The 10,693-nt window shown below is 50.9% G+C and overlaps 1 pseudogene; it reads left to right on the plus strand.

Moving 5' to 3' along the window:
* Positions 1-8,928: 8,928 nt before the first annotated feature.
* On the plus strand, positions 8,929-9,047 carry LOC146788920 (5S ribosomal RNA; annotated as a pseudogene).
* Positions 9,048-10,693: the final 1,646 nt, after the last annotated feature.

Genomic DNA, 10,693 nt, shown 5'->3' on the forward strand with positions numbered 1-10,693 from the left:
CTTCCATATAACATTATGCACAGAAGCACAATTGTTTCGCCGTAGAACGGATGATCAAATAATATACTCTTCCTTAGCGCGTTACTTCCGGTCTGCATGGCTTATTTTGAGGAAGAGCTGATGCGGATGCCATCCAATGCAAACAGTATGTACCATGTGAGATTATTATAGCATTATCAATTGCGCATGTTGATGCTAAAGGCACTCTATTTTAATATGTCTAGGCTGTGCATAATTTTCGGAAGTCTACAATTAATGTTTTTACGTTATGTTTTATGCTGAAACGGTGTATTTACAGCCTTGACCCCATCCACTTTGAACTCAGCAACAACTATAGGGGAGTAAAGGGCTAGGCCGTGCCACAGGGTGAACAGGAGAGCAGCTTAGTGGCACTAGAAAACAACACACTGCCACCTAATATCAACTCGGCCAACCGACGTAGGTAGCTGCTTCCTCTTCCGGTTCACGCAACACTCAACCAACCCTTTGCAGCTAGTCCATTGTGCATCCGGTTTGGCGTTGGCCGAGAGGAAATAGCTGAGCAGTATCGTCAGCAGGTGCCCACCAAAACTAACAGCTTTTGTGCAAGAACAGAGTTCGCAAAATACAGACCACTCTAGGGGCACCCCTGCTACACGACAGGACGAAACCCACTTCTCACCTAAGTTCCTCAACAGTTATGTGAACTTGATCATATATTTCACCCGCCTGTCATATGATCTGCTATGGCATTCTAGGCCTTACAAAAGCCCCAAGCTCACTGGCTGTCCAGGGGCATTACCTGTGCTAGCTCAGCAAAGTCACTTCTACAGACTGAACAATCCAACTGAACGGAGAGAACAATTGGACGGTAGAGTGGTTGGGCTGATCGGGAGTTCGAGTCCTGGCACGTCCAAAGACTGTTTGTCTCGAAGGATAGAGAGGTGGCGCCTCCGTCGGTTTGGACTGCCGGCTTGGGTGCTGGGAACAGGTTGAGAGGCTCGGGGTCGCGTCCACATCCGGTGATATGGTCAGGGACTACCGAATTTCCCCCTCCCCCTGCGCGTAAACCACATTTCTAATGAGGGACATGAGAAGGTAATTACTTTTTGGAGGCGGGGGTCGTACAACCCCCGGCCGTATTTATTAAAATATGAAAACAAAATTAAAATTTTGAAATAAACAATATTAACACAATTATACGCAGAAACATAACACAACATTTGATTACAATTCATATGCACAGATATCAGATGGCTAACCTTAAACTATCACTAATACATAGTTTTCCTATCCGAATCTAACATCTGGACATAATCATACATTAATTATTTTCTGCGTATCCTATTTGGGCCTACGGCAAGGTCGCTAACCGGTGTCAGATCCTTATCAATTAACCACGCCCTCCCGTAGGAGTTGCGCATGCGCAGAGGGCCCGCTTACCGAGAGGGTACTTCCCCCCCCCGGTTACCCCCACACGTTCCCTGAACTCCATTCCAATTTGTGGGGTCTTGCACTCTGCGCCATTTAATGACGTCGATACCAGTGCGGGGTGGCCAACCAGCCTAAAGAAAGCGTGACTCCCCTCCTTTCCCCGCACCCATCCATCCAACCGGATGTACCGCCCCTGGAGTTCTACTAGAGACCCCTTGTCCCTCCTCCTGGGCGACCCCATCCGTGAATGGCGCCGCCCCCTAAGGACCTTAAATGTACTGCTCACCAGTCATGACCTTACCGCCTGACCAAGGAATAGCAATAAATACGACGATAAATGACCTGTAACGGGAAAAACCAAAGGAACAAAACAACACCACACCGTAATTCATTACCCAATGATCCTATTGCAACAGGGGATGGTGGGTGGGCAAACAAATAGTTAGCAGCCCCCCAAGGGCTGCGTCTGATTGTCTGAGAGCGCGGGACCAAGAGACCGTGTCCCGCGCTCCCGGGCCCTTTATCCTAACACTGGGGGCAGACCAGTTCTAACTGGCCTGTCCCCCGCCGCCCCCTTGACCCGGAAGCACCTTAATTGCCTCCGGGTCAAGGGTTCCCTGCCGCCACCCAATCCCGGCCGTGGCGCGCCCACCGCGTCACACTGATGCGGTAGACCCGCCGGGCCGGACGAACAGGCGAGGGAGGGGGAGGGGGTCGGTGCCCCGCCATATCCGCGGCGGGGCCGATACCGGCACCCGCCTTTCTATATGGTCAGGGACTACCGAATTTCCCCCTCCCCCTGCGCGTAAACCACATTTCTAATGAGGGACATGAGAAGGTAATTACTTTTTGGAGGCGGGGGTCGTACAACCCCCGGCCGTATTTATTAAAATATGAAAACAAAATTAAAATTTTGAAATAAACAATATTAACACAATTATACGCAGAAACATAACACAACATTTGATTACAATTCATATGCACAGATATCAGATGGCTAACCTTAAACTATCACTAATACATAGTTTTCCTATCCGAATCTAACATCTGGACATAATCATACATTAATTATTTTCTGCGTATCCTATTTGGGCCTACGGCAAGGTCGCTAACCGGTGTCAGATCCTTATCAATTAACCACGCCCTCCCGTAGGAGTTGCGCATGCGCAGAGGGCCCGCTTACCGAGAGGGTACTTCCCCCCCCCGGTTACCCCCATACGTTCCCTGAACTCCATTCCAATTTGTGGGGTCTTGCACTCTGCGCCATTTAATGACGTCGATACCAGTGCGGGGTGGCCAACCAGCCTAAAGAAAGCGTGACTCCCCTCCTTTCCCCGCACCCATCCATCCAACCGGATGTACCGCCCCTGGAGTTCTACTAGAGACCCCTTGTCCCTCCTCCTGGGCGACCCCATCCGTGAATGGCGCCGCCCCCTAAGGACCTTAAATGTACTGCTCACCAGTCATGACCTTACCGCCACAGGCCAGCATAGTTGACCGACTATCTGGCCCCCACCCATCCTAACTCAGAAAGGTCATGCCCCTGCCTCAATTCCTTGACCCATCCTATGAAAATTCATTCCACACCATTTCATCACCTAACCTAGTCGAATGAACCACGACTTCTATGAAGCACAGTTCCCCTTGACACCCCATGGGACCAGATTATGCTGCAGCCCTGGCACCTTTGTGCTACCCAGGCAACCTTGGAGATTACCTCCTCCAGAACGACCCTTCTGCCTAGTGGTATCAAGCCGTTACCCCACTACCTAAGAACTATTGTGGCGAAGGACAGTGTCTCTTCAGAAGATCAGTGATAAAAACCCCCCTAAACTGACTGCGCCCACGAAAAGATACTTGGAAACCCCCTTGCTCTCGGCTCTGTCAGTATAGTCCGCAGGTGTAAAAAACACTAGCTAGCTTCCTCCCTACTGAAATCTCTGCAATCCATGCAGAGGCAAACCGCGGCCTAGACGCGTCACTATCCCACTCCCATACGAAGTATTCCACCTGCTCTCCCCAGGCGTAGGGTCCGTGACCCCCTTCCTAGTGTGTGATAAAACAAATACCAGGGTCGACTGCATCCGACAAAGTTGACATACCGCCAGGGAGCCACTAAATGGTCTTGATTGAACGCATCGCGATGTAACACGTTGCAACCCACACCCCTAGTATTAGTAGCACCATGCTGTAAAACAGTCAGGGTTAACCGGCCACTCAAATAGCCCGGCACTCATTGCCGACGTGATTATACGATTGTGATACTGACCCAGTAGTGTCCCACAGGCTCCCAAAGAATTCCCTTAAGCGTACCATGGGCCTCGTGACCCATTGAAACCGAAACAATCTGCTCTAAGATAGGTTCTATCACGCCTAGTGACCAATTTATTGACAAAGGGGTGCTGAGCAATAGTTTCGTACCCGGTCACTCCACATTTCCAGGATAATAATGCTACGGGGCTGGCTTCATCATAGGAATGTGCTTGCCATTTGAGCCCTAGACCGTGAACTACCTGCAACCAAGCACAACGTTCTGGGATAAGCTCCGTGCCAGCCTATCCCCCTACATCGAGCATTCCAACCCTGCTCAATGTCCGCACTGAAAGGCGCCTGCGTGGACATGCGCCCTAATGGCAGTTAGCCGTTCCATGACCCCGCAATTCATGCGTCGCATCTGCCCCTAACACTTGTGTTTTATACCGCCGGTAAAGGTATACACCTGCAAGGCAACGAACTGCCACCATAACACGAATGGCAACAATAAATGGGTGAGAACCATACCCTCCCACTATAATGCATGAGCAGCTCTGAAGGTATACACCTGCCAGGCAGACGTACTGCCGACTTACCACAAATGGCAACAACAAATGAGTGACAACTACACATTCCAGCTATGAAGCATATGGAGCACTGTCTCAGGCTAGCACCGCAGGAACCACTGGGTCGATCGCCCATTCCGTTTGATGCCGCCGCTTGCCACTCGCGTCCCGACTCCACCGGTCCCTTTAGTTGTCAACCTCTCGTAGTCATAGCGGTGTGTAGCTCTTCCAGGCATCAGGCGTGGATCCAGGCATACATAAATGAAAATCAAAATTAATGATTAGTGCCTTATGCTGTGAGGTGCCCAACAACGATTTTTTAAGTCAGCGCTACTTCGCGAGACTGTACTCTCCCCACTTTCACCCACACCCCACAGGCTTTTAAAGTGTATCGATACTATTCTTAGGCCCGCCGGACCCATCATTCGTACGCCAAAATGTATGTAGGTGACCCGACGGAGGCGGGCGCCTCGCGGGACTGACATCAAAGACTGGAATATATTGATGTGACCTCACCACGGCTTGGAACGTCACAGTCAGCAGTCATGTTTCAATCTGACAAACATGTTTGACCATTCTGTAGCACATAATGGTCAGCACCTGGATGTGTTGCATCGAGTTTTTTGCGTTCATATTGACCAGACACATTCCTACTCCCCGAGTAAGTTCTACGACAAAATGTGGCAAGCAAGTAGAGCTGGCTAACCTGGTTGTCACCACTCTTTAGTAAGTAGGGATATGTGCGTTTCCGCAAGGATTAATTTGTGCCACTACCATGAGAATAATGGGTAATCTACCGTCTCTGCACCTTGGTGACTGACCCGAAGCAGTCTGTGGTCAATGCAAGGTTTAAAACCCTACACCGATCACCGACTTATAATTTCGACCCCTTAGCCTGCCCTCAGTTGTATCACATAAGAAACATTAAAACTGACTTTCAAAGAGAGCTCCTAGCATGGCCCAATTGCATTACATAATGAACATCGAAACCTGACTTGAAATGAGAGCGCCTAGCATAGCGCCAGTTGCATTAATTGAGGACATTGAAATCATAATTCTATGTAAGAACGCCTAGCATAACACCAATTGTAATTTACATGAGGAGCATTGAAGTAGCGAAATCAAATTAGAACATCTAGCATAGCACTAGTGTCATAACATGAAGAACATTTCACCAAATTTTCCGAGAGACTTCGAGAGTGCTAAGCATGGTTTAGCTTTAACTTTCGTGTTTTGACCCGCAAACCTATCCTCCTTAAACACTCAATCAGAACAATAGGTCCTGAAATGGCCTCACATATATCGGAACCTCAGTTCGCTATGCATTATCACCAGTGATTAATAACAGCCATCTAGCCGTGTGAAATTCTCATTTGCGAGTTTTTGTATTAGTTACACTTGGCGTTACGCTTAGCAGAGGGGCAGGCCATTATGTTGAGAGCACCCAACACAGCCCACTCGCATTTAAAAGGGGCACATTCATAATTGTTAGGCACAGGAAGATTGAGTGAACTCCTGCCTTACTCCTGTGCAATCGTGTTAAGATGGACATGATAATACGTGCTAACCACCCCATGGTTACATACATGCTGGCACACTTGATAAAACCCATGCGGTAACACTACGTGGGAATACCCCAGAAAAACGCCCATATCGTAACATCACTGCAATCCCTCCATGCGGTAACATCCCCTTTGATAACCACTTGTAAAACCTACGTGGCAACACACGGTCACAGTCACGCGGTATTACCCCCCTGGTAAACATTCAAATCCAAAAGTACTAAACACCAACGTGATAGAACCCACAAGGTAACTCTTGCTATCATCGCAGAAAGGGTTTACCCTATTCCGAGAACCTATTCGCTAAGGTGTCACCGAGATCCCAATAGCGTGAGCATAAGCAAGGGGCTTTGGTCTCCTTGCTTTGCGCAGTAACGTAACCGCAAAAATATGTCTTAAGATAAAATACCCACGCAACATATCCCCAAGAGCATAAATACCCCAACTGTGTAGCTTCAGGTAGTAACAAGCTGCCCTGAAAATATGCGCTTTATGATTCACATGCAATCCAACATAATCTCTCCCTTACAAGAGGTATTCTTGACCTGTCCGCGCGTGGATGTGTTTCAGCAGGTGTCGTTATAATTAACTAATAATATTTGTAAAGAGATAATCATGCGGGAAAAACCCTAGTCAACAGCAATCACTGACAACGCCAACATACTTAGCGTATGTGCGCGCCGAATACGGGCACATATGGATAATGCATACATGCACACAGGCAATCACAGCTACTGACCCCCCTGTTACCGAAATTCGAACAGACATGCAGGCAGCCATGCCCACAATCCAAGAAATATGTAGCCATTAAACAGTAGGGGCAAAGAATGACGGGTTTCAGGGTACGATGAGTCACTGGGCGATTTGCACTAGGGGCCCATGATAGCACCGAGCCAGTTGCACCAAGGCGGTTAGCACTTTAGGACCACACACATGCACACAGATACACAGTCTTGGCATCAAAACGTTCATAGTCCCAAATCGCATCTCTTAACACCACCGTGGGGAAAGGAGCATGGTGGTTTCACGATTTTCACTGTTCCACCCTCTCACGCTGCCACGCGCATCAAGCCCACGCGCACGCAGGGCCCACCCCAACACCCTCTCACACTGTAGTTCCGGGTAGCCCGGTTTTTTACGCGCTACCTTATTACTAACAAATGCGCTCCTTTATGCTGGTGCCCGTGCCTATCTTCTGACCCAGAATGACCCTGCTCTTTTAAAAGGTAGTGCACCCGTGCATGCGCGCTGCCTTCAAGCGCTATCTCCTCCCCGCATTAACGAAAGCTTGTCATCATACCTCAATTCCATGCTTCAAACTCGATCAAACATGGTCTGGCAAGTGTAGTTTTACAAGTAGCTACTGACCGCCGTATTATTGGAAAATGAATCTGTTGCTTATTCGCCTGAGGGTGCAGGGCGTATTGGCAAAGAATGTCCCATTTATTTGGTCTTAATTGTCTCGGCGCGCTAACCGCCCGAGCTAACTCCCCAGTGAAGCAGCACGTCCCCACGTGTCAATTCTTTTAAAAACAGCGTAATCCAACTGACAAAAATTGATGGGAATTGAACCCTACTGAAACGGGTAATATCTACATGGATGCGGGGTGTGTGACCGAAGGTCCTACCCTGGTGTAGCTCCTGCGCGCACACCGCACTCTCATTACACATTTTCTATGGCTCGGGGAGATTACGTAATTAGCCCAGAATCACAGGATGGACGCGACCTTGAGGCTCTAGCTCAAATTTCCAGTACCAGAGTGTGCTTCGGATCACCATCCATAAAGTTAAGCAGGCGAATGTGCTAACCGTTCCACCACAACATTCGGAAGAGTTCGAAATGTTGCCAGCCTATGACATTTTTTCGGCGTTTCCGGGACCCGAACCCTTGTCCTGAGAGACACTTTATAACCACAGGCCCCAGACTTCCAATTGAGCTATACCTCCTAGTCATCATAGCTCCTAGTCATTAACCGTCATTTTTGCCGCTTGCTATTCTTTCTAACATTTCCGTGCAATTATACTTTTCAGCTCAGCTGTATCGCGCCCGATCACGCAGCATGCACACGAAGAACCACATCAACCTACGCGTATATAACAATGAGCACCCTCGGTGCACAACAGCATTCAATTACGCGCTCCTGTCCACCCGCAGTGAGCCTCGGCCCCCTTCCACCCAACAAAATGAAACCCATCCAATCATTACACAAGGAATCGAACCCGTGCACTAGGGGCCTGATCACCACAGCAATACTTAACTGAGCTAATAGCTCGATCTAAGGCACCTCTCCCATGGAACTCCCGCCACCGACCACGTAGAGAGACCGCAGGCCTGCTTCCGCTGTACTCGCGCTGCCCAGAGAACGCCTCGCCCACGACTCCGACGTAGTAGACAGCCACCGGCGATGCATATACTGCTCCACCGATGAAATCCCCGACCGCGAACCTGCAGGGAAACAAAACAAACAAATAGTTAGCAGCCCCCCAAGGGCTGCGTCTGATTGTCTGAGAGCGCGGGACCAAGAGACCGTGTCCCGCGCTCCCGGGCCCTTTATCCTAACACTGGGGGCAGACCAGTTCTAACTGGCCTGTCCCCCGCCGCCCCCTTGACCCGGAAGCACCTTAATTGCCTCCGGGTCAAGGGTTCCCTGCCGCCACCCAATCCCGGCCGTGGCGCGCCCACCACGTCACACTGATGCGGTAGACCCGCCGGGCCGGACGAACAGGCGAGGGAGGGGGAGGGGGTCGGTGCCCCGCCATATCCGCGGCGGGGCCGATACCGGCACCCGCCTTTCTATCCTGGTCCTCTCCGTGTTTACCCGAGTGCGAGTGTGGCGCGGTGCTTATGTTGAGCGTTCCGGCTTTCGGATCGAGACCGCGCTGTATAAGTGTGCAGGGCATTTGCGGTCGGGTTTGTTGATGCTGCAGGGGCCTTCGGTTTGAGTGAAGGATGCAACAATGAAGGAGTCATGCTGTTGCGGGGTTCATTTCATCCCGTCGATTTCCTGGTCACCCGCCTTTTGCGAATGCAGGCACGGTGCTCAGGCTGGCGCTCCAGTGCAGTCGGTCGAGACCGCACTGTATAAATGTGCGGGACATTGCGGTCTGGCCGATCCCGCTTTGGAGCCTACGGTCCGCACGGACACGCCTCCCTGAATGCACCTGATCTCGTCAGATCTCTGAAGCTAAGCAGGGTCGGGCCTGGTTAGTTCTTGGATGGGAGACCGCCTGGGAATACCAGGTGTTGTGGGCATTTCCAATACCTGCGGTTCGAGTCGCGCTATATCAATATGCAGCATTATTAAAAAAAAAAAAAACCTTGCCTTGTTGAGTTGCGCGGGTCATTTCATCCCTCCGGGTTAACTTATCTCCTCTTTTGGAATGTGGATGCGCAAACGGTGCCCACGTTAAGCGCGCCACTACCTTTGGTTCGAGCTCGTGCTATATAAATATGCGTCCGGGGCTACTAGGAGTCGCTCGGTGGGGGAGACGACTGGACAACTTGTGTGCACCTGCGGTCTCGAGGCTTTCTTTCTTTTAAAGTCAAAGCGCCGGCCCGCCAAGTGCCTTTAACCGGGGCATTTAAGGTGCTTAGTCCAGGAAAAGGACACCGCACGATTGGCGGCCCAAGCACAATCCACGGTCGCCAATTGAGTTGTTTGCTAGAGTAAAGGTAGGACATAGTTGAGCGCAGAAAGAGAGTCTCCTCTTATTTGACGCTCTCGGCGGTCCGAGCATTCGGGTAGGTGGTCTCCAGCACTATGCCCACAGTTTCTTTATCAGGTGCAAAGGCAATTTGACCCCCGTGTCGCCTCCTCATCACTGTACTAGTTAAAGCGCTTCAATGCCTTCCAGACCTCCTCCTGCCCATGCATCGGCCGCAGCGAGATAGTGGTTGGCGGCCGCATCGAACTAGGGTTCAGGGGGTTTCGCGGGCAAGGTCTAAACCTTCCTCTGCCCAAGCGTTGCCGCAGCGTGATTCAGCGTAGGGTAGAGCGCTCATTACACACTGTATCGATCGTGTGTCCATCGGTCTTTCGCCCGCGGGGCATACTTCTCAATGGCGGCGGCCCTCGCGAGCAAAGTAAATGAATGGGGGTGCGACGGCAAAGAAGCCGCACACCCTGCGCCGGGGGAGCTGTTAGGAGATTAGCGTCGGTTCACGGCCCTAATACACCAGCACTGCAAGGCTGGGAGCTGCCTGGGTCCCCGCGGATCGCGGGCGGTGCAACCCCCGTGGCGCTCCCTGGATATGGTTATCGCCCCCTCCCGTCGGCTATGCTGCCGTTGAGGGCAGGGGGGGCATGCAGTGGGCTGCGTGCGGCAGGCGTGGTGACCTGCAGAGGTGGGGTAGTCCGACGACTGCGAGCTGGACGCTGGTTTAGGGAAGTGAGGTTCCGCCCCTTGAGGCCGCGTCCGCATTATGCGATTGCGGGCATTACTGAACCCCGCACCTCAATGGATAATTGGTACGAATCTTGTAAGCTCCCCGTGCTTAAATGTGTAATCATGTAAAGCGCTCCAATACCTTCGGGTCGAGTTCGCGCTATATATTTATGCAACATGTATTGCTGGCTTCCTATAAGGCGGATACATGATACAAGTGCATGCATTCTTCACATTACGCGATTGCGGGCATTACTAATCCCCCCGCACCTCATTGGTTAATCAGGTGCGGTGTTCGCGTGATTTGGCACGGGGATCGTGTTATATGGTACGAATCGCTTACGCTCTCCGTGCCGGCATGGTGTAATGTAAATACGGTGCTCATGTAAAGCGCTCCAAGACCTTTGACGTCGAGTTTGCGCTATACAAATAGGCAACCGGTATCTGCTGGCTTCCGATAAGGCAGACACTTGATACAAGTGCAGGCATTGTGCACAAGATTTTGCTCGTGCC

This window comes from Triturus cristatus, chromosome 10, assembly GCF_964204655.1.
Source record: "Triturus cristatus chromosome 10, aTriCri1.1, whole genome shotgun sequence".
Lineage (NCBI taxonomy): Eukaryota > Metazoa > Chordata > Amphibia > Caudata > Salamandridae > Triturus > Triturus cristatus.